General features: G+C 44.3%; 1 protein-coding gene and 1 pseudogene across 2 annotated transcripts in view; both read left to right on the top strand.

Moving 5' to 3' along the window:
* egfra (epidermal growth factor receptor a (erythroblastic leukemia viral (v-erb-b) oncogene homolog, avian)) overlaps positions 1–26,794 on the top strand; it is a 372,624-nt gene that overhangs the window by 156,265 nt on the left and 189,565 nt on the right. The gene's annotated exons all lie outside the window — the stretch shown is intronic.
* LOC140425959 (U2 spliceosomal RNA) lies at positions 10,707–10,878 on the top strand (annotated as a pseudogene).

Here is a 26,794-nt window from a genome sequence, read left to right as displayed (position 1 = left end):
TTGTTGTATGAGACCACAGCACATGCCACAGTTTTGCTCAGGATACAAATCATTTTAACTTTTCACAAAATCTGCACCAAGTAGTATATTTTGCAGGCTCATTTGCAAGTGGACTACCTCCTCAGAATTTTACTGCACCACAAAACCTTTCAATCCCATAGATAAAAGATAACTACGATCCGCTTGTTGGAGTCATATCCAGCACAAAGGAAGATGGTTGTGCTTGTTGGAGGTCAATCATCTCAGTTCCAGGATATCAGTGCAGGAGTTCCTCAGGATAGTGTCCCAGGCCCAACTATCTTCAACTGCTCCATCAGTTACCTTCCTTCCATCATAAGGTCAGAAGCGGGGATGTCTGTTGACGATTGATCAATGTTCATCATCCTTCACGATTCCTCAGATACTGAAGCAGTCCATGTCCAAATGAAGCAAGACCTGGACAATTTCCGGTCTTGGGCTGACAAATGGCAAGTAACATTTGCGCCAAGACCATTTCCAACAAGAGAGAATCTAACCAGCTCCCCTTGACTTCAATGGCATTACCATCTCTGAATCCCCCACTATAAACATTTTTGGGGTTCCATTGATCAGAAACGTGACTGGACTAGTCATATAAATACTATAGTTACAAGAGCAGGTCAAAGATTAGGAACCTGTGGCAAGTTACTCACCTCCTGACTTCCCAAAGCCTGTCCACCATCTACAAAGCACAAGTCAGGAGTGTAATGGAATACTCTCCGCTTGGCTGGATGAGTGCAGCTCCAACAACACTCAAGAAGCTCAACACCATCCAAACCATCCACTACCATCTAGAAGGTCACATGGGAACACCATCACCTGGCAGTTCCCCTGCAAGCCACTCACCATCCTGACTTGGAAATATATTGCCATTCCTTCACTGTCGCTGAGTAAAAATCCAGAAATTCCCTCCCTAAAAACACCGAGTATGCCTACACTACATGAACTGTAATGGTTCAAGAAGGCATTTCATACCACCTTCTCAAAGGCAATTAGGAATGGGCAATAAATACTGGCCTAGCCAGAAATGTCTACATCCCATAAATTCATTTTAAAAATATGTAAAAGAGTGTCATTATTATTCTATGGGTTTCACTATCAGTTTTGGATTCCAAGAGCAGTGAAACATTTCTACTTTTCTGAAATTAATAACACAAATTGTTCTCCGAATTATCTTCCCAGTGGTACGATTAACAGCAGCTGGACTAACTCTCTGGAAATTCAGCATTTGCGTTGTTGGCAATGTAATATTACTCATGGAAATGAGCAGGAAATATTTCCTGTGCACAGTATCTAAAGAGCCACCCTAAGGGCTCATCTGAGCGTAAGACTGCCTGACCAAATTAGTTAGTTCCTTTCTGAATCACTGCATACATCATTTATTTTTTTAATGATGAAAGCACTGAAGACTGGTGGAGTGCTGAAGAAAAAAACAGAAGCATATGTGCATGATTTCATATCCAGACAATGTTTTTTTTTAAACATAGGAGAGCTCCATTGTTCATATATTTGATTACAATGCAGAGTCATGTGTATCTGAAACGTCCTGCCAAACCTGATGCATTTCCCAAACTGGTGCACTTTTGCTTAAATATTTTAGCTTCCTACACCCCTTATTGTCAGTTAAAGTGATTTAAATTCATCGGAATGATGCACAAAATTGTTATTGGTAAATCTTGTGATTGTTGTATCAGTATATGTGATAATGTTGAAGGATTGTATATATGGATATTGATTGATGGTTGTGGCTACAGTGTAAATTATAAGGATGTAATAAATTACTCCTAATTGTTTAATATAATTTTCACTGGTTTGAAGAATAAATGTTGATGGTACCCTTTCAAACCTAGCTGCTGCTGGGCTGCAACATCACGAGCTGTATTTTAGTTTTAGGGTCGGGACCCTGACATCAACTTATGGGTCTCAACCCCAGGCCAGCCCCAGATGCCCAACTGGCCAATTAGTTGCTAGGGAGCACACCCACCATCGAATTAAACATGGTGACAGACTCTTGAGGCTGAAGGGCAAATCAGTATCCAAGGTAGGAACTGCGAAAGTATGTAAGAGAACAAAGCACCTCGTAATTGAGGGACTCTCGGAAGAGAAGAGAAGAAAACTCCAAAGTTAAAAAGGTCCAAGTCAGACCATTATCATGGAGGGGACAGCTCCTCCATTGGCTGTGTTTCAGCAGCTGCAGCTCTATGGCCATGGCGGGTGCTGAGGGTGGGAGTTCCCTAGCCTCCATATCCTTGGTTGGGTTTCTGCTGACCCAAGGGGGCCTGACTATCAACTGGAATCATCTAGTCGGCATATCCCAATACCCCTAATAGACTCTTTAAGGACTTTCACTGTCTACATGCTGCTTGTGGGTACGTAGCTCTCACCCAGCTGTCCACAGTTAAAATGGCCCGGAGCCCAAAGCATGCAGGCAAACCGGCGTACCATTTTCAAAGACCAAACTTTCTGCCCAATGTTTCATTTAAATGGTAGAATGCCAGTCCATATTTGTTAATTCCCACAGAGAGTGGTCCTACCTTGGTACTGCCATTGGGAGGAAATGATGAACTGCGTTCGGTATATTTCCCCACACACCAGCCCAAATCTATACATCAGCCTTGAAACTCCCAATCCCCCATTTTAGCACAATACTAACAACCAAGAATTTTGTGGAAGAAGATAAATGAGAAAGAGGAATTAAAGCTTTACGGAACTATTAACCTCAGTGGTTATATACGATACAGTGACATCAGTATCTTCATCCGAATTAGCCTTTAATGTAACTGATAACCATTTAATTAAATTATTGGGTTTCTTTTAATGCTCATTTCTTCTTGTAATAAAACCAAAAATATTCCTCCGATGGGCCACTGAAGAATTTAATACGATTGACAGACCAGCAACTGGGCTAATCTGTTGGCATGACAGCAAGGAGTATGAACAAAATGACCTAGTGCTGGTCAGATTAATAGATTGTGGGAAGTTTGCAGAATAAGAATGAACTCTGAGTAACTAATCTCCTGTTGCGATTCACCAGGCTGTCGACTGAGGTACAGTTATGGGAATTAAAAAACTACCAGTTCCTAAACTTTTTAAACGAAACAGAGTGATCACTTAGGAGTAAGGCTACATGTCTTGCTTATTTTCAAGTAAGAAATTTGATTCATCTAGAGAAGGCTTCCACAGTCAACTCATTTTTACATAGAACTACGTAAATTATATAGCGCGGAAACAGGTCACCAGTCCTGCCAGTGTTTATATTCACACCAGTATCCTCCTATCCCATCTGTCTCATAAGAGTACAGAAACTAGGACCAGGAGTAGGCCATTCAGCCCCTTGACCCTGGTCTGCCATCTTTTGACCTGAGACTCATGCAGGAGGACGTTGCAGGGCACCATCCGCTGGCCTATGAGTTTGTGATGCCCCATCAGTTGTGATCCAGGTATGTTGTCCAGCATCAGTGGAGAGAACATTTGTCACCTGTGTGGTGCACCGGTGTGCAGTCACTTGTGAGGTGCTGCAGCGCACCACACCGACGAAGGCACAAATGTCTGTCACCAGCTGCCTGGAGAGTCCCGGGTTCCTTTGACACTGGCTCTCAGCCACCTACAGGTGTCTTCACCTCTGCCTGTGGATTCTGAGCTTAGGGTAATGTGTCTCCTCATTCATGTCTTTGGATTATAGGCTCCCCCCATTGGCAGGTATTACGGTGCGGAGTCACAAAAAATCCAGCGGGTGATGTACCCACCACTTACCTGTCCACCTCTGGCACCACCAAAAATAAACAGGAAGATGTGGAAGCCATTGGGAGCCCTTTGGTTCTATCGCAGCAATTGGTGGGCCAGTTAATGCCCACTTAAGTGTCTCATCCCACAACTGTTGGTATTATAAACAAGGTAGGTGTACATTCATGACAGTCAGCTCTAACTATGCAAACTGGTACCAGGCAAGGGAAGGGGACCTCCTTTATAAGCACCCTGGTCATCCCCAAAAGTCATCCTTCCCCTTTGCCCTCCCTATTCGCCACTCGGAACATCCCTTGTTGTATTTCTAGATTTGAGTAATACAAACTTACCAATCTCACTCAGGACTGGTAAACTAAATGTAGGTTTGGTTCGTTTGAAGATGTAGCATAGGTTTGCTCCACGGACAGATTTAATATAAAAACTTAACAGCTATTGTTAACAGGAAAGTACAGTTGCAATTCTTTCACACCATATGCTGCTAACCACCCAAAATTACACTGAAGAATGTCTGCTGGTCACATAGTTTGCATCCTGGTTACTTACTCATTAGTATATTCTCTCTTAAAGCGATATCACAACACCCCACTCTGGGGCCTGCCAACGTGGTCCCAGTGAGACCCCAATCTGAATTGTCAGTCCAGGCTCTATCAGTGTGGTGGGACTGCTTGCAGTACCAACAGTGGCCACCATTCCCATTAGCACAGCTGGGAGTACAGAGCTGATGCCATCCACTTGGGAGACAGGGGTAGAAGTACCGCCTCCAATCAATTATTGTCATGCATTGTGTCAAATGGCTGTAGGATAGGACAATCATCTGGGTTGTTAACTGGCTGTCCGGCTGACTTTTTAGCTGGCGGGGGGGGTTGAGGACTTTGCCACACCAGCTCATTACCCTTGCCTCCATGCAACTGGTCTTGTTCAAATAGCTGCTCACATCAGTTCCAACTGGGGCAATTAAAAAACTTATCAGAGGCATGCTTTTAATGAGTGCTTAATGATGTTATTTGCTGACTCAATAGGTGTGAGCCTGTTCCAAGTTGATGTTTTCTCATGCTCTTGGGAAATATCAGGGATGGCGAAAATGGAGATGGGAGTTCCAGGTCTGCGCAGTTACAGCCATTTTATTTATTGACCTGTCTCTGTTTGACCTCGCCCTTTTGTGTTCTCTTCACAACTTGCTTTCCCACCTATCTTTCGGTTGTCAGCAAATTTTCCTACAATATACTCAGTCCCTTATCCAAGTCATTAATAATAAGTTGTAAATAGTTGAGGGCCAGCTCTGATCCCTGCGACATTCCACTAGTTACACTTTACCAACCTGAAAATGATCCATTTATTCCCAACTCTGTTTCCTGTGATTTAACCAATCCTCTATCCATGTTTATATATTACCCCCAACACCATGAACTCTTATCGTGTGTAGTAACCTTTTATGTAAAGCACCTTTTCAAATGCCTGCTGGAAATCCAAATACATCTACTGATACTCCTTTATCCACTCTGCTTGTTACATAGTCAGTGGACTGGAATAAATATGTCAAACATGACTTCCCTTTCATGAAATCAAGTCGACTTTGCTTGATTTGATTATGTTTTTCTAAATGTCCTCCTACTTCCTTAATAGTAAATTTCAGCATTTTCCCGATGACAGATGTTAAACCAATTAGTGTATAGTTTGCTGCTTTCTGTTTCTCTACTTTCTTGAATTGGGATTTGCAGTTTTCCAACCCAATGGGATGTCTCCAGATCCACGGAAATTTGGAAGACTACAACCAATGCATTAACAATCTCTGCAGCCACATCTTTTAAGACCCTACGATGCAGGTGCAGGGACTTGTCAACCTTTAGTGCCCTTAGTTTTCCTGTGCTGTTTCTCAAATTAAGTTCCTTCCTCCTTTTGCTCATTGAGTTTCTACTATTATTGGATGCTTTTATTGTTTTCTACCATGAAGGTAGATACAGAATATTTGTTCAAAGTCTCTGCCATTTCCTCATTTCCTATTATTAATTCCCCAGTCTCACCCTCTAAGGGGCCAATATTTACGACGTTCTTTCTTTTTGCAAACAGCATAGTCTTTCAGCATATATTCCTTTTCCTTTTGTTCTCCTGCACATGCCTTGTTTCCTTTTGAAAACATCTCTGCTGTTTGCCTTCACCACTAGGGCAGCACGGTAGCACAATGGTTGCTTCACAGCACCAGGGTCCCAGGTTCGATACCCGGCTTGGGTCACTGTCTGTGTGGAGTCCGCACGTTCTCCCTGTGTCTGCGTGGGTTTCCTCCGGGTGCTCCGGTTTCCTCCCACAAATCCCAAAAGACGTGTTGTTAGGTAATTTGGACATTCTGAATTCTCCCTCCGTGTACTCAAACAGGCCCCGGAGTGTGGCGACTAGGAGCTTTTCACAGTAACTTCATTGCAGTGTTAATATAAGCCTACTTGTGACAATAAAGATTATTATTATGTGGTACCCATTTTGCAGGGCAACCTTCTTAATATATACTTAAAATAATGCATTCCCTGTAACCAAGACTATAATGAATCAATCTTCTCAATTAATAGACAATTTTATATCTTCAAGCTAAAGAAGTGACTAAACTTGTGAGCAGGCTGAATGATGAGGGTATTAGTGATCACTAGCAGTGGTAAATTATCTGGAATGTTAATTTATATTTGGTCATTCCACATCACAATTTTCCTGCAATCATATTGAGTGAAGTTTGAATTGGCCCCCAATATTCACTCTAAATTTCTCTCTCGATTGATGCCATCTGTCCTGTGTCTCTCCAGCATTTTATGTTTTAATTTTAGATCCCCAATGTCTTCAGCATTTACTGCTTTGCAAACAATCCCATGTTAAATAGTAATTTGTAACTGAATATCAACAGAATTGCGGATTGGAAATTAGCAAATGTGACACCACTGTTTAAAAAAGGAGGTAGGCAGAAAGCGGGTAATTATAGGCCAGTGAGCTTAACTTCGGTAGTAGGGAAGATGCTGGAATCTATCATCGAGGAAGAAATAGCGAGGCATCTGGATGGAAATTGTCCCATTGGACAGACGCAGCATGGGTTCATAAAGGGCAGGTCGTGCCTAACTAATTTAGTGGAATTTTTTGAGGACATTAACAGTGCGGTAGATAGCGGGGAGCCAATGGATGTTGTATATATGGATTTCCAGAAAGCCTTTGACAAGGTGCCACACAAAAGGTTGCTGCATAAGATAAAGATGCATGGCATTAAGGGGAAAATAGTAGCATGGATAGAGGATTGGTTAATTTATAGAAAGCAAAGAGTGGGGATTAATGGGTGTTTCTCTGGTTGGCAATCAGTAGCTAGTGGTGTCCCTCAGGGATCAGTGTTGGGCCCACAATTGTTCACAATTTACATAGATGATTGGAGTTGGGGACCAAGGGCAATGTGTCCAAGTTTGCAGACGACACTAAGATGAGTGGTAAAGCAAAAAGTGCAGAGGATACTGGAAGTCTGCAGAGGGATTTGGATAGGCTAAGTGAATGGGCTGAGGTCTGGCAGCTGGAATACAATGTTGACAAATGTGAGGTTATCCATTTTGGTAGGAATAACAGCAAAAGGGATTATTATTTAAATGATAAAATATTAAAACATGGTGCTGTGCAAAGAGACCTGGGTGTGCTAGTGCATGAGTCGCAAAAAGTTGGTTTACAGGTGCAACAGGTGATTAAGAAGGCGAATGGAATTTAGTCCTTCATTGCTAGAGGGCTGGAGTTTAAGATTGGAAGTTTATGCTGCAATTGTATAAGGTGTTAGTGAGGCCACACCTGGAGTATTGTGTTCAGTTTTGGTCTCCTTACTTGAGAAAGGACCTACTGGCACTGGAGGGTGTGCAGAGGAGATTCACTAGGTTGATCCCAGAGCTGAAGGGGTTGGATTACGAGGAGAGGTTGAGTAGACTGGGACTGTACTCATTGGAATTTAGAAGGATGAGGGGGGATCTTATGGAAACATATAAAATTATGAAGGGAATAGATAGGATAGATGCGGGCAGGTTGTTTCCACTGGCGGGGGAAAGCAGAACTAGGGGGCATAGCCTCAAAATAAGGGGAAGTAGATTTAGGACTGAGGTTAGGAGGAACTTCTTCACCCAAAGGGGTGTGAATCTATGGAATTCCTTGCCCAGTGAAGCAGTAGAGGCTCCTTCATTAAATGTTTTTAAGATAAAGATAGTTTTTTGAAGAATAAAGGGATTAAGGGTTATGGTGTTCGGGCCGGAAAGTGGAGCTGAGTCCACAAAAGATCAGCCATGATCTAATTAAATCGCGGAGCAGGCTCGAGGGACCAGATGGCCTACTCCTGCTCCAAAATGTTGGATAAATTCAGCAGGTCCGGCAGCATCCGTGGAGGGAGATACAAAGTTAACGCTTCGAGTCCAAATGATTCACCCACATAATTGAAGAGGGATGAAGTAAAGTCACCATGGTCCCAGATGACACAAGGCTGCTTTCCCCTTTGAGGGGGAGAGCTGACTGCTAGTTATTTGGCCTGAGGGTCACCACACCTTAGGCAAGGAGCAAGATTCAAAAGGTGGCACCTTCATGATTAGCCTCATGGGAATTGAACCCACGCTGTTGGCCTTGCTCCGCATCACAATCCAGCTGTCCAGCCAACTGAGCTAAAGATGTGATGAATTCTCTGGTTAGAGGGGGTGAAGGAGTTAAGGCAGAATAGAAGGTCAGGCATAGATTAGAGCTAAGGAGAGATTGACAAAGATGGCATGGACACAAAATAAAAGAGATGTTAGTGCTTTCACTGAGCACTAACCTTTGTTCTTCTATTAACACATTCTGCTACCTTACACTGTATTACGTTTGCAACTATCAGCACTTCTTCAGTGCTTAATACCAGTATAAATAGCCGCTTTGACTTATGTCCATTACATTTTTGTCAATCTCTCCTTAGCTCTGACCTATCCCTTACCTTCTATTCTGCCCCACCTCCTCTGCCCCTTTCCAACTATGTAATTCAACACATTTCTATCCCTCTTCAGTTCTGCAGGAGTGTCATACGGGCTCAAAACGTTAACTTGCTTTCTCTCCAAAGATGCTGCCAGATTTGCTGAGTTTATTTTCTGTTTAATTTCAGATTTCCAGCAACCACAGTAATTTGCTTATATTTGCGTTGGAATGTTGGTCAATTCTCTTGTATGATAGACTTCTTCTAAATCATTGGCAGGATCATCCATTGATTTGGCACTCCTACAGGGTGACCCATGGGTTTAACATATAAAGATCCTGTGCTTTCTTTTGGTTCAAAGCATACTTTTGCTACTTTACCGCAGCACCTTTCTTTTGTGTAACTTAATTTGAAATGCATTGCGATAGGTCACATTCCAAGTTAGGTGATGATCTTAAGGCATCATCCTTGTTGGAATATTGTTTAATTGTCTGAGGAAATCAAAATTCAAGTATGTGATTCTGTTGAAAAAGTTTTGTTTTTGTTCTGATAAAATTTAATTAGGTCAGTATGAACTGACCCAGAAATATATCCAAAACAGATGCTGCTGAAACATGGTACATATTGTTTTTTATTTCATTCATGGGCTATGGGTGTCACTGGCTAGGCCAGTATTTATTGCCCATTCTTAATTGCTTTTGAGAAGGTGAAGGTGAGCTGCATTCTTGAACCACTGTAGTCCATGTGGTTAAAGTACACCCACTGTGCTGCTATTAAGGGTGTTCCAGGATTTTGACCCAGCAACAGTGAAGGAACAACAATCATATTTCCAAGTCAGAATGGTGAGTGATTTGGAGAGGAATGTCCGAATGGTGGTCTACCCATGTGTCTGCTGCTCTTGTCCTTCTAGATAGTAGCAGCCATGAGTTTAGAACATGCTGCCTAAGGAGTGTGACACAGTTGCCTCCAAACTAGTTTGGAAAACTATAGGAAACAGAAGATTATATTCTATGGAGTTTTAATCACAATAGTATTGTAAGGTTAGAAACCTACTTCAAACAGCAAAGTAATAAGCTGCTAACAGGTGAGGTAATGAACTCAATCTACTGTAAGTGAGATATAGATATGGCTGCAATGATATTGTTTTTTCTTTCAAGATTGATGGCTAATTGAACAGAAAGAAATTACCTTTAAAAATAAGTTGAGGAAAATTAAAGCCTTGCAAAATAATCTTCATTTGCCTGTTAAATCAATAGCATTGCATCTAATAATATTTCGGCAGATTAATACAAAGCTACAATTTAAAAGTATCTTTAGTTGGAGATTAGAACAAGAAGTTGGTCATCGTTTGGAACCAGATCAGTAAGTTTTAAAAATCTAATTCATGCCTGGTTGTTAGTAATTGTTGTACGTTTCTGTAGAATTGTAGTTGGGACAGTATTTCTGCTGGAAAGAATCATTTTATACTAGATTGAGAAGTATCAACCTTCCCTGTTGACTCCTCACATCAAGGCACTCTGACAGGAGATCGACTAAAAGTGCCACCTTCTTTACTAATTCTTATTTTAACAGATGTAGCCGTTTGCATTTAGTGTTAAGGTTCATTGAGGAACTACATTAAATAAATGTAACTGCCAAAAATCAGATATCAAACCAAACAGCCCCCATCAGCATTTTTTGTGTGCAGATTACATTTTTGATCATTGCATATGTTTCTTTCAGCAGTGTGGGCTGAAAGCAGATGTTTTTGAAAAGGAATGAATGTAGTATTCCTGTGAGAAAATGGCATTCTGCCAGTTCTCACTGGTAGGCTGGCTGTTGGGATACAGGTACGGTGGTCCAGCAACATCACCAGGATGTATATCAGTTGCATTTAAGGAAAATGTTTGTGACTACATCATAAACAAAACAAAACTGTATTTTAGGGCTGGTATGGTGGAGAGGGAGATGGGAGAGGTTAAAATTAGCCGAGATTTGAATAGGTATATTGCAAACGTTGCTGTTATAATGATGTGCAATCGCTTCTCAGCCTTTTGGCTAAGATCAAGTGTAGTATATGCTCTGCCTTTTGCCTCAGATTTGGTATGTCAATTTTAATTGGTTTTTGGAGCAAGCAAGGAGCTGGATTAGGGATTCGCCTCGCTCCACACTCTGAGCTCTGGCTTTGTAACTCTGAAAAAGTAATTTAAAAATATATATAATGATGTGCTGGCAGGGTGAATCATTTACTGCTCTTGTATTGCTAACCCCCACATGTCCAAACTTACATTTTATAAGTTAAAATACAGCACTAAAGAATTTTGTATGCCAAAAATCAAATTGCAAAGAATACATTCCACAAAAGCTGCTCGCTACAATAAATACATAAGGGACTTTTCATTCAAAGTTGGGGTATTTTTTGTTATTCATTTGACGGGATGTGGGTGTCGCTGTCTGAGCCAGCATTTATTGTCCATTCCTAAATGTCCTCCATTTCAGAGGGCACATTGCCGTGGATCTGGAGTCACATGTAGGCCAGATCAGGTAAGGATGGTAAATTTCCTTCCCTAAAGTACATTCGTAAACCAGATCGGGTTTTACGACAATCAGTAATGGTTTCTTGAATGTCATTAGACTACTTTTTAAAATTCCAGTTTTTTAATTAATTCAAATTTCGCCATCTGCCATGGCAGGATTTGAACTGGGGTCCCCAGATCTAGCCCTGGGTTCTCTGACTTCGAGTCCACTGCCAATACTACTACACCACTGCCTCCCAATGAGTAAGTGAAAGCCTGAAAATCTGGGTGGGGATCTAAGTGGAAACTTATGGAGGAAACTGAAAACTATTCATCAGAGAATTTTATGTATTTTTCAAAGCACTGCAGTTTAGAATAAAACAACACCAAACTCTAAACTTAAAATGAATAGCATTCATTATATAAATAAAATAATATAATTCATTACAAAATTCAATAGAAAAATGGAAAACAACCATCCCTGCCGGCATCTCAGTCAAGGCTCCTTCCAGATTACTATAGACCTCAAGGTCAAACAATAACCAAAAAGACCCATGCAATGCACACAGGATATGAAACTTTCATTTTAGGATTCCACACTGCCTGTCACTACACACGGGGCAGAGAAAAATGCTGAAAATGTCACACACACACATCATGCTCTCTGTGGTGAAGAAGATGTTCAGTAAGTTGATTACAATGCTGTTATATTCTGCTTACCACCTTAAACAATCAATTCAGTATAAAAAATTACTTTCCCAAAAGCTTCACAAATTTGAAAGCGGGAGCGTTCTCTCTCCAGATGTGTGTGACTGTTTGTTGTTGCTCACAAGTTTTATTCCTGGGAAAGTTGTCCCACCATTCATGCTGTCCTGGACTGGAGAACACAGTCACCGACCGTGTCAGTCTGACTAGCTGTCAGGAGATGTGAGGCGGGGTTTTCCATCCAGTGACACCAGAATCGCAAAACACAATTGGGCAGACAATCGCGCGTGAGCCCAAAATTGTGGCCGCCCCCCAGGGTGCCTGAAGGAAAGCCATGCTCCGGTGTCTTGACAGCAGCTTCAATGCATTCTACTCCACATGCACAGTAATTGTCATTAGCACATCATTAACAGGTCCAACACCGTATTCCTCGGGGTATCCGTGATGCTCCGCCACTGCCAGGAGGAATTACCGACGGCGAGGTTCACTTGTGGTTTTAAAAATCAGGAAACAGGCGCCATAGTTGTAGAGGGAGAGAGAGGAACAAAGAACAATACAGCACAGGAACATGCCCTTCGCCTCGCCAAGCCTGTACCGGTCATGATACCAACCTTGGCCAAAACCCTCAGCACTTCCTTGTGCCGTATCCCTCAATACCCATCCTATCCACTGTTTGTCAAGATGCCTTTTGAATGCCGTTAATGTATCTGCTTCCAGAATCTCCCCTGGCAATGCGTTCCAGGCACTCACCACCCTCTGCATAAAAACCTGCCTCACACATCTCCTCTAAACTTTGCCTCACAGACCATAAACCTATGCCCTCTGGTGACTGACCCTACACCCTGGGAAAGAGTGCCTGCCCATCCACTCTATCCAGGCCCCTCAAAATCTTGTAGATCTCTATCAGGTCACCCCTCAACCTCCCTCTTTCCAATGAAAACAATCCGAGTCTATAAAGCCTCTCCACATAGCTACCAGGAAACATCCTGGTAAACTCCCCTCTGCACCCTCTGCAAAGCCTTCACATCCTTCTGGTAGTGTGGCGACCAGAATTGTGCAATATTCTAAGTGCGACCTTACCAAGGCTCTATTCAACTGCAGCACCCAGGACGAGCCCTACTTTTGGGGCAACACGGCAGCACACGTGGCTAGCACTATGGCTTCACAGCGCCAGGGTCCCAGGTTCGATTCCCCGCTGGGTCACTGTCTGTGCGGAGTCTGTACGTTCTCCCTGTATCTGCGTGGGTTTCCTCTGGGTGCTCCGGTTTCCTCCCACAGTCCAAAGACGTGCAGGTTAGGTGGATTGGCCATGCTAAATTGCCCTTAGTGTCCAAAAAGGTTAGGAGGGGTTATTGGGTTATGGGGATAGGGTAGAAGTGAGGGCTTAAGTCGGTCAGTGCAGACTCGATGGGCCGAATGGCCTCCTTCTGTACTGTATGTTCTATGTAGCATGACTTGTCATTTTTTATACTCAATGCCCCGTCCTTTGAAGACAAGCATTCTATATGGTTTCTTAAGGAGTGAGGACATGTTCCCAGAGGCGCAACCATGAGCTGCTGGTCCTGCAGCTGGCAGGGCTGGCTGGGGGTGCATTTGCCAGGACTGAGGGGGGGGATAGTCTGGGGCAACCAGAGGATGGGCCATGGGTCGGGGTGACTCCCCAGGACTGGAGTGTCCAGGCATGGACCGCCATTGCTGCGCATCCCACTGACCAACCACCGTGGCCCATGGTTGCGCAAAGTGACACCGGCCGTATGGGTGCCCCCATCCCACCACCCTCCACACTCCATCCTCCCTCCATCCCACCAACCACCCCTGTTAATATATCTGCTTACAGAACCTCCCCTGGCAACACGTTCCAGGCACTCACCACCCTCTGCATAAAAACCTGCCTCACACATCTCCTTTAAACTTTGCCTCATGGACCATAAACCTATGCCCTCTGGTGAGTGACCCTCCACCCTGGGAAAGAGTGCCTGCCCATTACTCTATCCATGCCCCTCAAAATCACCCACCGGCAAGGCATCACGTGACCCACCCATGGGCAATGCCCACAGGAGGGCACCAGACAGGGGCCGCAGAGCATACCTCTGGCATGGATGGGGCCAGCCACTGGTACCCCGCTGGCAGGGCAGGAACGCGTGTGGGGCAAGAGGCCCTCGTGGTGACGGGCACTAAGGGGCCAAGGGTCCGATGCAGAGTGCAGAGTGCCGGGGGAATGGTCGAGTATGGGGTATGGGTGTGGTGTTGGCGGAGTGGGTGGGCGGGAGTGAGGGGGGAACGTGTAGGTACAGGGGCTGCAGTGCAGGCCTGGGGCCACCGTATAGACCTGGTTGGGCATGGCGGTACGCACCATGCTAACATGTCTGCCTTTCACCCCCTGCAGACAATGGACTTTGTAATTCAACCAGGAATGGTGGCCTTCATCCTGGCTGCCACAGCCCTGGTGGATGCACTACGGCTGTACGAGCTGGAACTGCTTGAAGACACTGAATAGGGGGCCTGGCCAACAGCATGAACATGTGGCCCTCATTGTTTTAATTCTTAACTTATCCATGGCAATGTTCAAAAGAAACACATCAGTAAAGCTGCTCAAATGTCAAGTGCAATGTTATTTCTGTCATATTAATTCTGCAGCACACAAATCTAAGCAAAAACATAACTTCAAAATTAAAAATAAACATTTAACTTGCTTGGCTTTTTTCTTTTTTGTTTCCATCTATCCTCTCGATCAATATATTTTACTTTTGCCCATATTGTAATTTCAGACCTTAAACTTGTTCTGTTCCTCCTCATGTGTCTCACCATTTATTTTTGAGATCGGATCAATTTCCAAAACGTAATTTGAACACCCTTGACTTGAAGGTTGGTTTGCAACCATTTGAAAACGAATGTATTGAAGGGGAGGGAAAACTGCAGGGAAAGGGGTATAGTGGTGGGGGGAGGCATCTGGCTGGCTCCAGGGACCATGGAAGGAGGCAGATTAGACTAGTCTTGAGCCATTTGTATGTAACATTGAGTGATAGGATTTATGATTCGATCTAAAACACACCAATATATTGAATGTTTGCTTTTATTGCCTAGAAAGTTGTGAACTGCAGTAGAACTGAGAATAACAAATGATAATAGAGCATTGAACTGTTGTATTCTCTATTGACTCCCACTGGGTCCTTACAAAGGCTTATAAAGAGAGTGCAATTCAATCTCTTGATTTGGAAGGATTTGATTTGAAATAAATTATATGTGGGCGTGGGAAGAGCCGTTGTGTTTTTGGCAAACACTTGTTAATTCAATTAGGAGCATAGGAGCAGCAGTAGGCCATTTGGCCCCTCGAGCCTGCTCCTCCATTTTACGAGATCATGGCTGATCTTCTACCTCACGCCATTTACCCGCACTAACCCCATATTCCTTAATGTCATTGCTACCTGGAAATCTATCACCCTCTGCTTTGAATATGCTCAATGACTGAGCCTCCACAGAAAATCCTCCCCTCTCGGACCTAAATGGCCAAACTCTTATTCTGGGTATGCCTCTTGGTTTTCGAATGCTCAACCCATTCTTTTTAATCCATTCTCCTAGCGTAAGATTCAAGAGAACGATAAAAGTGGAAATTATACATCATACAAATGAAGTGTAGGCCCGTAGTTTCCACAAAGTGGCAATCTCTTACAACCATTGTCTCGCCCAACCTTCCTCCCTCAGGCTGGGTGAGACAGGAGCAACGAAGCTGGTCGGCAGGCAGTCGACCGGAGGGGGGGGGCGCGGTTGTTGGACTGGAGGGGGGCCAGCCCTGGAGGATGTGGCGGGGGGCAAGTTGGGAGGGTGGGTCAGTGTGGGCGAGGGGAGGGTCAGTCGGGGGGGGCGGGGGGGCGGTGGGTGGAACCAGGTTGCACCGGCATGGGGCTCAGACTGGGTCGCACTGGTAGGGGGAGTCAGGTTGGGTCGGGCTGCGAGGGGGCGGGGGGGAGAGTGGGGTTGGGGGGTGAAGAGGGTTGGGAATGGGGGGTTGTCAGTCTGGAGGGGGATGGAGTGGTCAGTCCAGAGGCATGGGGGGGTGGGGGGGGTCAGGATGGGGCAAGGGATGCCGGGGGTGGGTGGGTCGTCGGGGGGGAGTCATGTGGGTCATACAAGGCTGACTCTAGGTTTTTATAAATGTTACTCTGGAGTTAGAAGTAATTTTTTTTCCTCCAACTCTTTCAGAATAACTATCAGGGTAAAACTGACAGAATCACATGAAGTTAGTGATTTAAATCACTCCTTCCGGATGGTTCCCAGTCCACTGTAACTGCCCACTGTAACTGTCCAGGTACCCTTACGTGGGAACGTCTGAGAGGGATTCCCCAGTGCATCATTGGGGTCATAGAAGTTAGAAAAATCATGACATAATATTTCTGTAATTTAATAGTTTTGCTTAATTTAAGGTAATTTAAGGTATTGTTCCAATTACTAGGTGTAGTAATATCCTAAACACATTGAGTATACTTTTAATGTCGCTACATGTGATGACCAGAGCAGTTCTTCCCCAGTGTAATTTGAATAAAATGTTTGGCTGTGTATGTTGTCTAACAGTTTCTTCTCCAACTGCAGAATTCTGCATATATCTGTCGGTTGACTTTATTGGTGACAGTCCCTTCAGCTGCCTCAATCCTGAGGTCTTGATTTCCGTAAAAGCCCCACCCCACCCCGCTCTCTTTACAGCTCTTTCCTCCTTTTAGTCACTCCTTAAAACCTATCTCATTCAGCAAGCTTTTGGTTACCTGTCCTTATTTTTCCTCATGTGGTTTGAGTTCAAATTGTGTTGTATAATATTCTCCTGAAACACCTCGGGCCATTTTCTACGACACGACATATATTCAAATTGTTGTTTAAACTTTAACTTTCTTTATTCTTGTTGGTGTAAGCAGCTTCCCTTGCTTTAACTATACAGATATATTAAACAAACAATTCAGTCTGGACTCTAGAGAAACTGCAGCAGCTTCTCCATGTTTTCATTAAGCCAGGCTATTGAACATCTGGCTTTACGCATTGACACTCCTTCCCCTGCAAATCCTCTGGATTCAGATCATACTGATTTACCTTTGTTCTTCTCCTGTGGTCAGTGTCCAACATGTGTGATCAAGTGAACATTTAAGAAGGAAAAAGAAAATTGAAAAGATAAAAACTGTAAATAATCTGATGAGATGGGATTAGCTGGGAGGTCTTTCTTTTAGTTCTTTAGTAACACTGTGTCCATGCCAGGAAAAACACTTCTTTATTAAGTCAGCCACATCAAACTTTGTCCTCTGGTACATGGTTACGAAATTTCCAAATGTAATTTATTACAATCTCCTTTATGTAAAAGTTATGACTTCAGCCTTTTGGGAAGATTCTGATTAATAACTATTCTGGTATATTGGTGATGCCGATTACTTCATTTCTCAGCTCTTGTCTGTCTGAAAAAACTTTGTCTTAAACACAGACGTGTAAAGTCTTGTTTGTTTTGACTCAGAATTTTTGAATTTGTATGCTATGGTTTCAATATTGAAACACATGATATCGGTGGTATGTGTCTGCACAGTAGTCTTGGTACTGTGAGCCAAACTGAAATGACTCAAATAATAATAATTTTTATAAGTGTCACAAGTAGGATTACATTAACACTGCAATGGAGTTACTGTGAAAAGTGCTAGTCATCACATTCCGGCGCCTGTTCGGGTACACAGAGGGAGAATTCAGAATGTCCAATTCACCTAACAAGCACGTCTTTCGGGACTTGTGGGAGGAAACCGGAGCACCCGGAGGAAACCCACGCAGAGCCAGGGAGAATGTGCAGACTCCGCACAAAGACCGAAACTGGGAATCAAACCTGGGTCTCTGGTGCTGTGAAGCAACAGTGCTAACCACTGTGCCACCATTCGAGACCATTTAAGCACTAAAAACAACTAAGGCGCTTAGGCAAAACTTTGGTGATACATTTCTCAAAAGAAAATTCAAATTTGTACAGGAAGAAAATTAATACCAGGCATCACAGCAGGCTTGGTGAATTGGGCATTCTGAATTCTCCCTCAGTGTACCCGAACAGGCGCCGGAGTGTGGAAACTAGGGGATTTTCACAGTAACTTCATTGCAGTGTTGATGCAAGCCTACCCGTGACAATAAAGATTATTATTATAAATTCCTTTTATCTTTTCTATGTGCACTAAGCAAATGGCCCCACGCAGCTGTCTGCCCATACCAGAAAAATTGCTGCAATCATATGAAAGTCATGGCATATCCCAAACAGCACAGCCTCGAATTATTTTTGAAAACATTCAAGAGCCACTCCATCATTGATCAGCATCTGTTGCGATGCTTCAATACACAGGAAATTAACTACTTCAATCTGTAATTCATCTGAGTGAGCCATCTTAACTTTTTATTTAAAATGTTGCAATGTTGTCGTACTGCTCTATCCATTGGGTAAGAATCCTGCGACGATGCAAAGTGCTATTCAATAAAGCAAGGATTAAACATAGGGCTGGCTTCTCCGATTCTGAGGCTTTGTCCCACGTCGGCGTGGGAATGGTGGTGTTTTACGATCGAAAGTCCGGCGTAAAACGGCCACCGATCCTCCGTTTGGCTGGGGGCTAGCAGCAAGGCAGCGTAAAGCACCCGTCTGTAGCTGCCGATATGGCCCGGAGAATTGCCGGATCCGTGGCCACGCATGCGCACGGTGGCGGCCTGCAGCGGCCGAGCTGTGAAACATGGCGGCGTCTGCTCGTGGATCTAGCCTGCAAAATAGTGCCCCCTTTTTGACCGGCATGCACACCCCAGACCACCCCCCCACAGTGCCCCCAGCCCCTGACAAAGTCCCCCCTACCCATGGATCAGCCCTCCCACGACTGTGGCGGCGCTAGACTGAGTCCGCAGCCACCACGCCGCGTTCCTGACAGATGATACCACACGACCAACGCCGACGGGAACTTGGCCGGTAAGGGGCGGAGCATTGGGGGGATGGGCCTCCGGCAATGCCCTGGGACCGTTGGTACAGCGTGCAGCGTACTCTGTGAGTACGCCACTTTCGAGGGGGCGGAGCATCTCGAAAGAGGCGCTGCCCCGATTTGATCAGAAACGGGTATTCTCTGGCTGGTCGCCAAACGCGATTTCGGCGCCGGCGACCGGAGGATCCCACCCACTGTTTCCTCAGGACCTTTGAGATTAAACACTTTAGGCACGATTCTCCCTTTTGCAGACAAAGTGCTCCCGTCAACGGGGAAACCAGAATGTTTCCTGATGGCTCTGGGTGCGTCCCCCAGGTAGGATGTACCCAACTTTAGCATTTAAAAATATGCATGTTTTGAGGCACACCGGTCAGCCCACATCCATCGATTTCAGGATGCCCATCCAATCCCACTGTTCACAGACAGGCCCCCCTCCGTCCCACAATGGAAAAGATGACCCCCCCCCCCCACTGATAAATTCCCCAACCCTCTCAGCAAGGAGAGGAATCCTCCCCCCACCACTAAAATAATGGGTCACCACTCCTCCCCACACGATGCAGGCATGAGTGTGAACCAACCCCCCTTCCGGCCCCACCTCCCCTTTGCAGTGCGAACGGTGCACTACCATCTGGCACCTTGGCGTGGTGCGATGGACCCTGAGGCAAGCCCAGTGCCCAGTGTGAGAAGACCCCTATGAAGTACTCTAACTGACAGGAAAAGTCAGTTTCACGAGGGGAGTTCCCTTTTGTAGCCTGTATGAGCAGTAGGTGCAGCTTGGCCAATTTGAACTGCTCTGCTTGACAGCTACAGAGCAGATCAACTAGTTCCCTGTTATACAAGTCAGGAAGCTTCAAGAATGTTCCCTTTGTCCACAGCTGCTCACTTAGCCCAGTGCTTTTTAAAATAAATTTACAGTACCCAATTCATTTTTTACAATTAAGAGGCAATTTAGCGTGGCCAATTGACCTAGCCTACACATCTTTGGGTTGTGGGGGTGAAACCCACGCAGACACGGGGAGAATGTGCAAATTCCATATGTATAGTGGGCCAGAACCGGGATCGAACCTGGGACCTCGGCGCCGTGAGGCAGCAATGCTACCCACTGCGCCAGCGTGCTGCCCTTGCCCTGTGCTTTTAACACTGCATTCTATTCAAGTCTCTCAGCCTTCCCAGAAAGCTCAAAACCTTTGAAAACCTTTGTTTATATTCAATTTCATGGTCCAGCACCTTTGATTAGCCTTTGATTGATCACTTAATGGTTTTTACACAGCAGGCAGGATGCAACTGAACCCCCCCCCCCCCCCCCCCCTCATTGTTCTGATTGATAGCTGAAAGCAATTTCAAAACAGTTAAGTTATTTGGTTCCTCTTTTCTAACCGCAGTCTTTCCAGGAAACACTTGAGAACAAAGAGGCAGCCTCGTTAAAACACACCTGCTCCCCTGTGTTAATGGATCCCTGCAGAGCTATATACATAAGCAATCCATATCTCCCTTTTGAAACTGCCTTGACCTGTCAATCAAAAATATTTTAGCAGGCAATAGTGTGAAATTGAATCTGAACAATGCAGTTCAAAGTTTTTAGCCTCCGAGGTATACACACACAGGCTTCAATACCTTAAAGGGCAATAAAACTAACTGAGAAAACCACTTCAAATGTTTGCACCACTTTAAAGGGACTACTTTTAACTTCATCTCACAGAACTTTAAACTTGGCACAGTGATTGATGTTTAATGGATTAGAGATACAGGTGGGATCAATTTAACTTTATTATGAGAGATGTATTTCTGATATACTGATTGACTGTTTAATGTGTTTGGCAATCTGGAGGGAATTGTAGGGAGAGTGCTTACCTGCTTTCCACCTCTGAGTGCAAGGTGCCAGCTTGGAACTGCCATGGGGCAAGGCTGGAATGGGAGATTGAAGGGGAGGGGTGCTGAAACGGGGGATGGACTGAGTGGGCTGAAGAGGGGTACTGAGGGGGGCACTTGCCAGCAATTAGGGTTGGGGGTACCCTGTCAGCGATATGGGGGGAGGGGGGGTGCAGCACCATTTTGCGGTTGGGACAGCCTTTAAACATGGTGTCCTGATCTCTGAAGTGCGAGACCTGTCAGAGAGATTAGGTCCCGCCCCTCTCAGTTCCAGCATGGACCCCCGTGTTCCATGGAATGGCACTGAAAACCCGTTTAAGGTAAAACAAAATGGGAAATGTCATTGCATGGCATGTCAGGGCTGCTCCTCGTGCTAGCGGGAATCACTCTGGTTTTCCCACTGGTCGGAGCACTTAGTTGCGGATCGGGAGAATCGCGTCCATTAACTATCAAGCTCATTGGAACTGTCAAAAGTGTCAACGGCAACTGTCAAGATGTCAAGGCATTTAAAACTCATGTCTTTTAAATCTTCAGAAAAAATGTCAGGGATGTTTTGAAAAAATAATTGCTTGCTATTTCATTCTGTCTGTCGACATAAGCCTGAGGACTACCATTAGCTGCATGACTGATTTCATTGTAGAGTGTCTGAAATTTCAAAGTTTTACAGTTCTGAATTCTTCCAGATTCTTTGAAATGGAACTATGAATTCTAGTGCTTGTTTTTTCCAAATGATTATACATATCATGAAATGTTTGTTTTTTATAACTAATTATGTAATTGAAAGAATGTAACTGACTTTTCATGAATGAGTGTGTACTTAAAAATAAAGTCAGCAATAAACACTTAAAACTTTATTTAATCTCAGCATGGCTCGCAAGGTCTCCCCATGGTGTATAGTGGGCCAGTTGGCGTAGTAGGTGTAAAGCCAAAGGGTGGTAGGTAGGAGGCATGGGTTGGCACTAAGTTGTAATAGGAGCTAAAAAAACATGGGTGGCAGGATTCTCCCAGTCGTGGAAGCCCCACAGGAAATATCTTTGACCGGTTGGGAATTTGCGGTAGGGTTGCAGGTAAAGCTGGAAATTAATCATGTGAGATACAGAATTAAAGGTATAGTAAAAAAGCATCCGTGTTGCAAGTTCTGGGGCATTGCCATTTGAAAGAAGAACCAATAAGTCATACCATACAGAACGAGAGACTACAGGTTGTATGCTCCAATTGTAATCCTGAACTAGACTCCGGGAAAAGCCATGTACACTCAGGAACAAAAAATTATTCTAGTACTGCAGTTATACTTAATGCAACTATTGGCTTACGTACTGAGTGTGGTTTGTTTCACACCCCTCCCAAATAAATAGACATGTATGCCTGCATGCGTGCTCTCTATTCTGAGAACTGTCTTCCGTTGGTCATCTGTCTTGTAATTTGTGTATGTTTGCTGTGTCTGATCTGAATAGATGAGACCATAAATTTTATACTGTCACGCATAGTTGGTTTCAATTCACTTACCTGAAATAAGAACAGATTCAGAGTCCTGGTCGGTTTGCACTTTTCCCATTTGTTGATCCCCAAATTTCTTTCTCTGTCAGTCTGGCCTCAATAAAAGTTGAGATGGATTCGCACGTAAAAAGAAGTTATTTATTTAGCTTGCAAGCTTGATTCATTTCATAGAAATATAAGAGACATCCAGTTTCCTATATCCCAGAAAGCGAATGAACAAAGAAACAAAGGGATCTCTGCAAATCAATTCAAATGGTATCAAGTTTCACATACTCGACGGACATAGGTCAGCCTATGTCCCTCCTGACCTGTTCGATCTATTCTGATTGGCTCACTTCCAATCCCTTTCTCTGGCCCCTATCAATGCAGCATCACTCTCATAGACACACCTCTTCCTGCTTTTTCCATGCGGTCTCAAACCCCTTTGTCCCTAACTGCCAGAATCAAAGTGGCTTATTTCTACATTACATTAACTAGTATCTCTAAAGTAACTATTTTATATCACATTCGTCATTCCCTCCTTTTATCATTCCATGATAACCGAACTATCCAATCCATAGCTACGGTTCCTCATCTAAAAAGATCTGTCGCTGCATTTCCAATTCCTGTCTTAGCCCCCCTTCATCTGCCTCACCCTCATGGATTTTAACAGTTAAATTTTTTTTTCCGGTGATTGGGGCGGTGATCTGATCTAGTGCACCCCACATTCTACCCATCACACATTTAAGGATGGCCAGGCCCACAAAGATGCAGCCGATAGCTACCACTAGATACATGGCCATATTTATCAACCAGTCCTTCCATCCTCCAAATCCCCAGTTACCCCAAGAGTCAGGATCCTGCATCCCGTCCAAGTGATCCCGTATGCGATCCATAAATTTAGTAATGTTAGCGGTCAAGTCCTGAACACCCATGATACACTTGCCCTGTACTATGGCGCATACCCCACCCTCACGGGCCAGAAGATAGTCAAGAGCATACCGGTTCTGCATTGCAAACAACCGTAGCTGAGACAACTCCTTGGTTATTGCCCCGAGGGCTCCCAAGGTTTACTACCCGGGTTTTCCTCAGTTTGGCCTTTAACTAACTCAAGTGTATCTCCCGGTAACCTACGTTCTAGCTGTACTTCCCTTCTCATACGCCCCGTCCTCTCTCTAGTCCCTTTCTCTTTCTCATGGTCTCTTCCTACACTCTTCTGACAGCCTGATTTTACCTTTATTGTACCACTCTTAACACATCCAAAATCAAATTTACATGTATTCCAAAAACAAGGCAATGTCCATATAATGTTCCCTTCCCATCGCCGGGACCGGTGCAGCTGCTTCATCACTCCTGCATTCTCCTTAACTTTGATGACCTTCCATGATTCGATACCATGTCCTCGTATATGGGGGCAGCGAAGAACATCACCTTTGCATAGGTGATGTATCCTTGTAGATTGGTTGGGGCTACACAGATACATAATATTCCCCTTTTCCATGTCCATCGCCAATAACATGCCAAGCGAAGTGAGGCCAAATATCAGACAGACGATGCGTAGCCACTCCATCATGCTCCACACCTGTAAAATAGCACTGGAGAAGGGAGGCAGGTTAGTATCCGACCTTTTACAGTAGTGGAGATGGATTCAATTTACAGTGATGTAGGTGGAACCAAGCACTTCGCCCCTCCACTTTAACTGCTGTGGGGGTGGTAAGGAGAACTTGGAAGGGCCCGTCCCATCGCGGCTCCGACCCCTTCCTAGTCCAATTTTTGACCATGACATAACTACCGGGCTGGACTGAAAGTGAGCTAGGTACTGGGGGCAATGGCTGGTGAGCCGTGCGGACCTGGCCATGGAGTTCCTTGAGCACTTGCGTAAGGGCTAGAACATAGGCGGTCATTTCTTCAGTCATCTGATGAAACTGAACCCGTCTGGGAACCTGCAGGCTCCAAGGAGTTCTAAGAGGCCTGCCATAAAGAATCGCGGCGGGAGAGAGCCGGGCCGGTCCCGCAGGTGTAACCCGCAGCTGGAAGAGGGCAACGGGGAGCAACTTAAGCCATGTCAGTCCTGTGTCTGCTCTTAATTTAGCCAATTTAGTTTTGAGGGTCTGATTGTGTCTCTCAACCAACCCGGCCGCCTGCGGTCTGTACGCACAGTGTAACTGCTGGCGTATGCCCAACTGGGAGCAAAACTCCTTGTTAATTTGTCCAATAAAATGAGGCCCATTATCAGAACTTAACTGAGCTGGTATACCGTACCGGGGAATGATTTCCCTCATCAAGACTTTAACCACAGTAGCAGCTTTACTATAGATAGTCGGATACGCCTCGACCCATCTGCTGAACACATCCACAATGACCAAAACATATTTGTAACATTGACACCTTTCCAACTCAATGTAATCCATTTGGAGCGTCTCAAAGGGACCACTGGGCAACAGGGTTTGCCCCTTCCCACAAGGGATACCTTTTCCGGTGTTATATTGCTGACAAATCAAACACCGATTTCTGATACTTTGGGCCAACCCCTGCATTTTAGGGTGCCACCAAGTGTCCAGCAACAAATCACTAGTCCCTCGAGCCCCACAATGAGTTGCAAAGTGTACACATTCAATGACCCATAAAGCCAGCACATCAGACATACAAGTCTGATGTGCAGGCGTGGTCCATAAAGAGGAAACAGAATCATATGTACAACCTAACCGTTTCCACATTTGTTTATCACTCTCAGGAGCGTCCTCCTGTAACCTTATGACGTCTTGGATGGTTGGCATTGGCTTGTCAGAAGCAGACATATTCATAGTAGATCATTTAGTCTGACTTAACATTTTAGGCACCATCACTTGCTGAATTTGTGCGGCTGTGCGCGCTGCACGATCTGCTCGTTCATTACCAACGTCAACTGGGGTTGTACCATTCGTGTGGGCAGCGCATTTAATAACGGAAATCTGCGCGGGCATAAGGAGGGCCTGCAGTAGGTCATTAACTAAACCCCGGTGGGATATTTGACCACACATAATCATGTCAGGTTGTTCTGACGAAATGTCACTCAAATCGCCCCTTATTGTGGTAGTTTCCTGAATCAAGGCTAAACAGTCGTGGCCAGGTGCGTCTTCATGGACAGGGGGACCACTAAGAAAACAGGCTGGATTGATAGTGGTACAGTATTTAAATGTCAGACGTGGATTGTTCAAAAGGTATATCTCATACCTATTCTGACGAGCTGCGGTAAGATGCTGACCATTCGCCCCATATCCCTGGCATGGTACTGGTCACGGACCTGACGTGTAATATGAGGGCTTACCGAAGCTGACTGTGGCCATAAATGTGGTGATATTGTAACAAAATCGGCTGTACCTTCTTTTCCCGTGACTGTGGCTGTAACCTTGACTGGCCATTCGGTCTCAAGTAATGGCCGGTATTTGTCCTCCAACTCCCTGTTTCGTCCAGTTCTGTCATAGGCCAGGGTAACGTGATGCAGTGACTGTTCAACGTCTAACGTCCACCACTGGGGGGTGATAGAAATATAGCACTGTTGTCTCATCCTCCTCTTCGCTGATCCACCCACCCACAAGTCACTATATTGGGGCTCCTGCTGGTAAACTACCATTTCTGCCGCTTGTTGGGGTCGCAGATCATCCTTTTTCATTACATACTCAGTCTTAACCTTTGTAACTGAGCCTCCTTCTTGGCCTACACCCTCCTTCCAGTAAAATCTGACTGCCCTTGCCATCTGGGAAGGGTCGTTCTCTGTCCAATTCATGTTATTACATTTCACAGCAGTAACCACAGAAGGTGGTAGGCAATGCATTAACATAGCACAGTATTGAGGGGAATTCTGACCATTTTGATACAGCAAATCGCCTGACTGCCTCCGGTGGATTTCATAAAAATGCTCCAGAAATTCCTCTGGCTCTTCAATCTTCCTAGGTTTTAGGTCTAAGATAACAGAAAGATTTATGGGCCTTTGAAATGTGCTATTCAACGCATTCAAGATCTGTGTCCTTCTTTTCTCTATTTGCTCTCTTTTTTTTAAAACTTAAAAATGTTTGAAAATTCAAATTGAATTACTGCAACTTGCAAGCTTAGCTCTGATCTCAACTCAGAACTAAATTTACAATTTGCTTAACACAAACTTATATAACATTTACAACTTAATTATTTCTTTATCTTAACAATTTTTCTTTTAACAAGTTTTTTTTTTTCTTTTACATACACATAAGTATTAGCAAAATCAACTATCATCTCCAGATTGACACTTTTTAAAATGGTGTCCATGATCTTCTTTAAGTTTCTATTAATCTCCAGATAAAATGAGACAAATCTTATTTCAAGTAAGTAAAACTTAAGATTCTGGCAATTTCAATCAATTGCTTTCGAAAATAATAACTTTTATCAAAGAGGTGGAGAAACCCACTGGTTTCCTTTAATTAATTCAAAACGTAACTTTGCTGGTGTTCACTGACTCAAAGGAAAGGTATCCGATTACACTACGGCTGCTGCTGTTATCTCAAAGCCTGAGTGAGAAGCACTGTCTGTTTTCAACTCCGCCTGCTGCTGTTAACCCTTTGAGAGACTTCTGCTTCAACCAATATGCA

Source organism: Scyliorhinus torazame, chromosome 6, assembly GCF_047496885.1.
Source record: "Scyliorhinus torazame isolate Kashiwa2021f chromosome 6, sScyTor2.1, whole genome shotgun sequence".
Lineage (NCBI taxonomy): Eukaryota > Metazoa > Chordata > Chondrichthyes > Carcharhiniformes > Scyliorhinidae > Scyliorhinus > Scyliorhinus torazame.
This window is presented reverse-complemented; position numbering and strand designations above follow the sequence as displayed.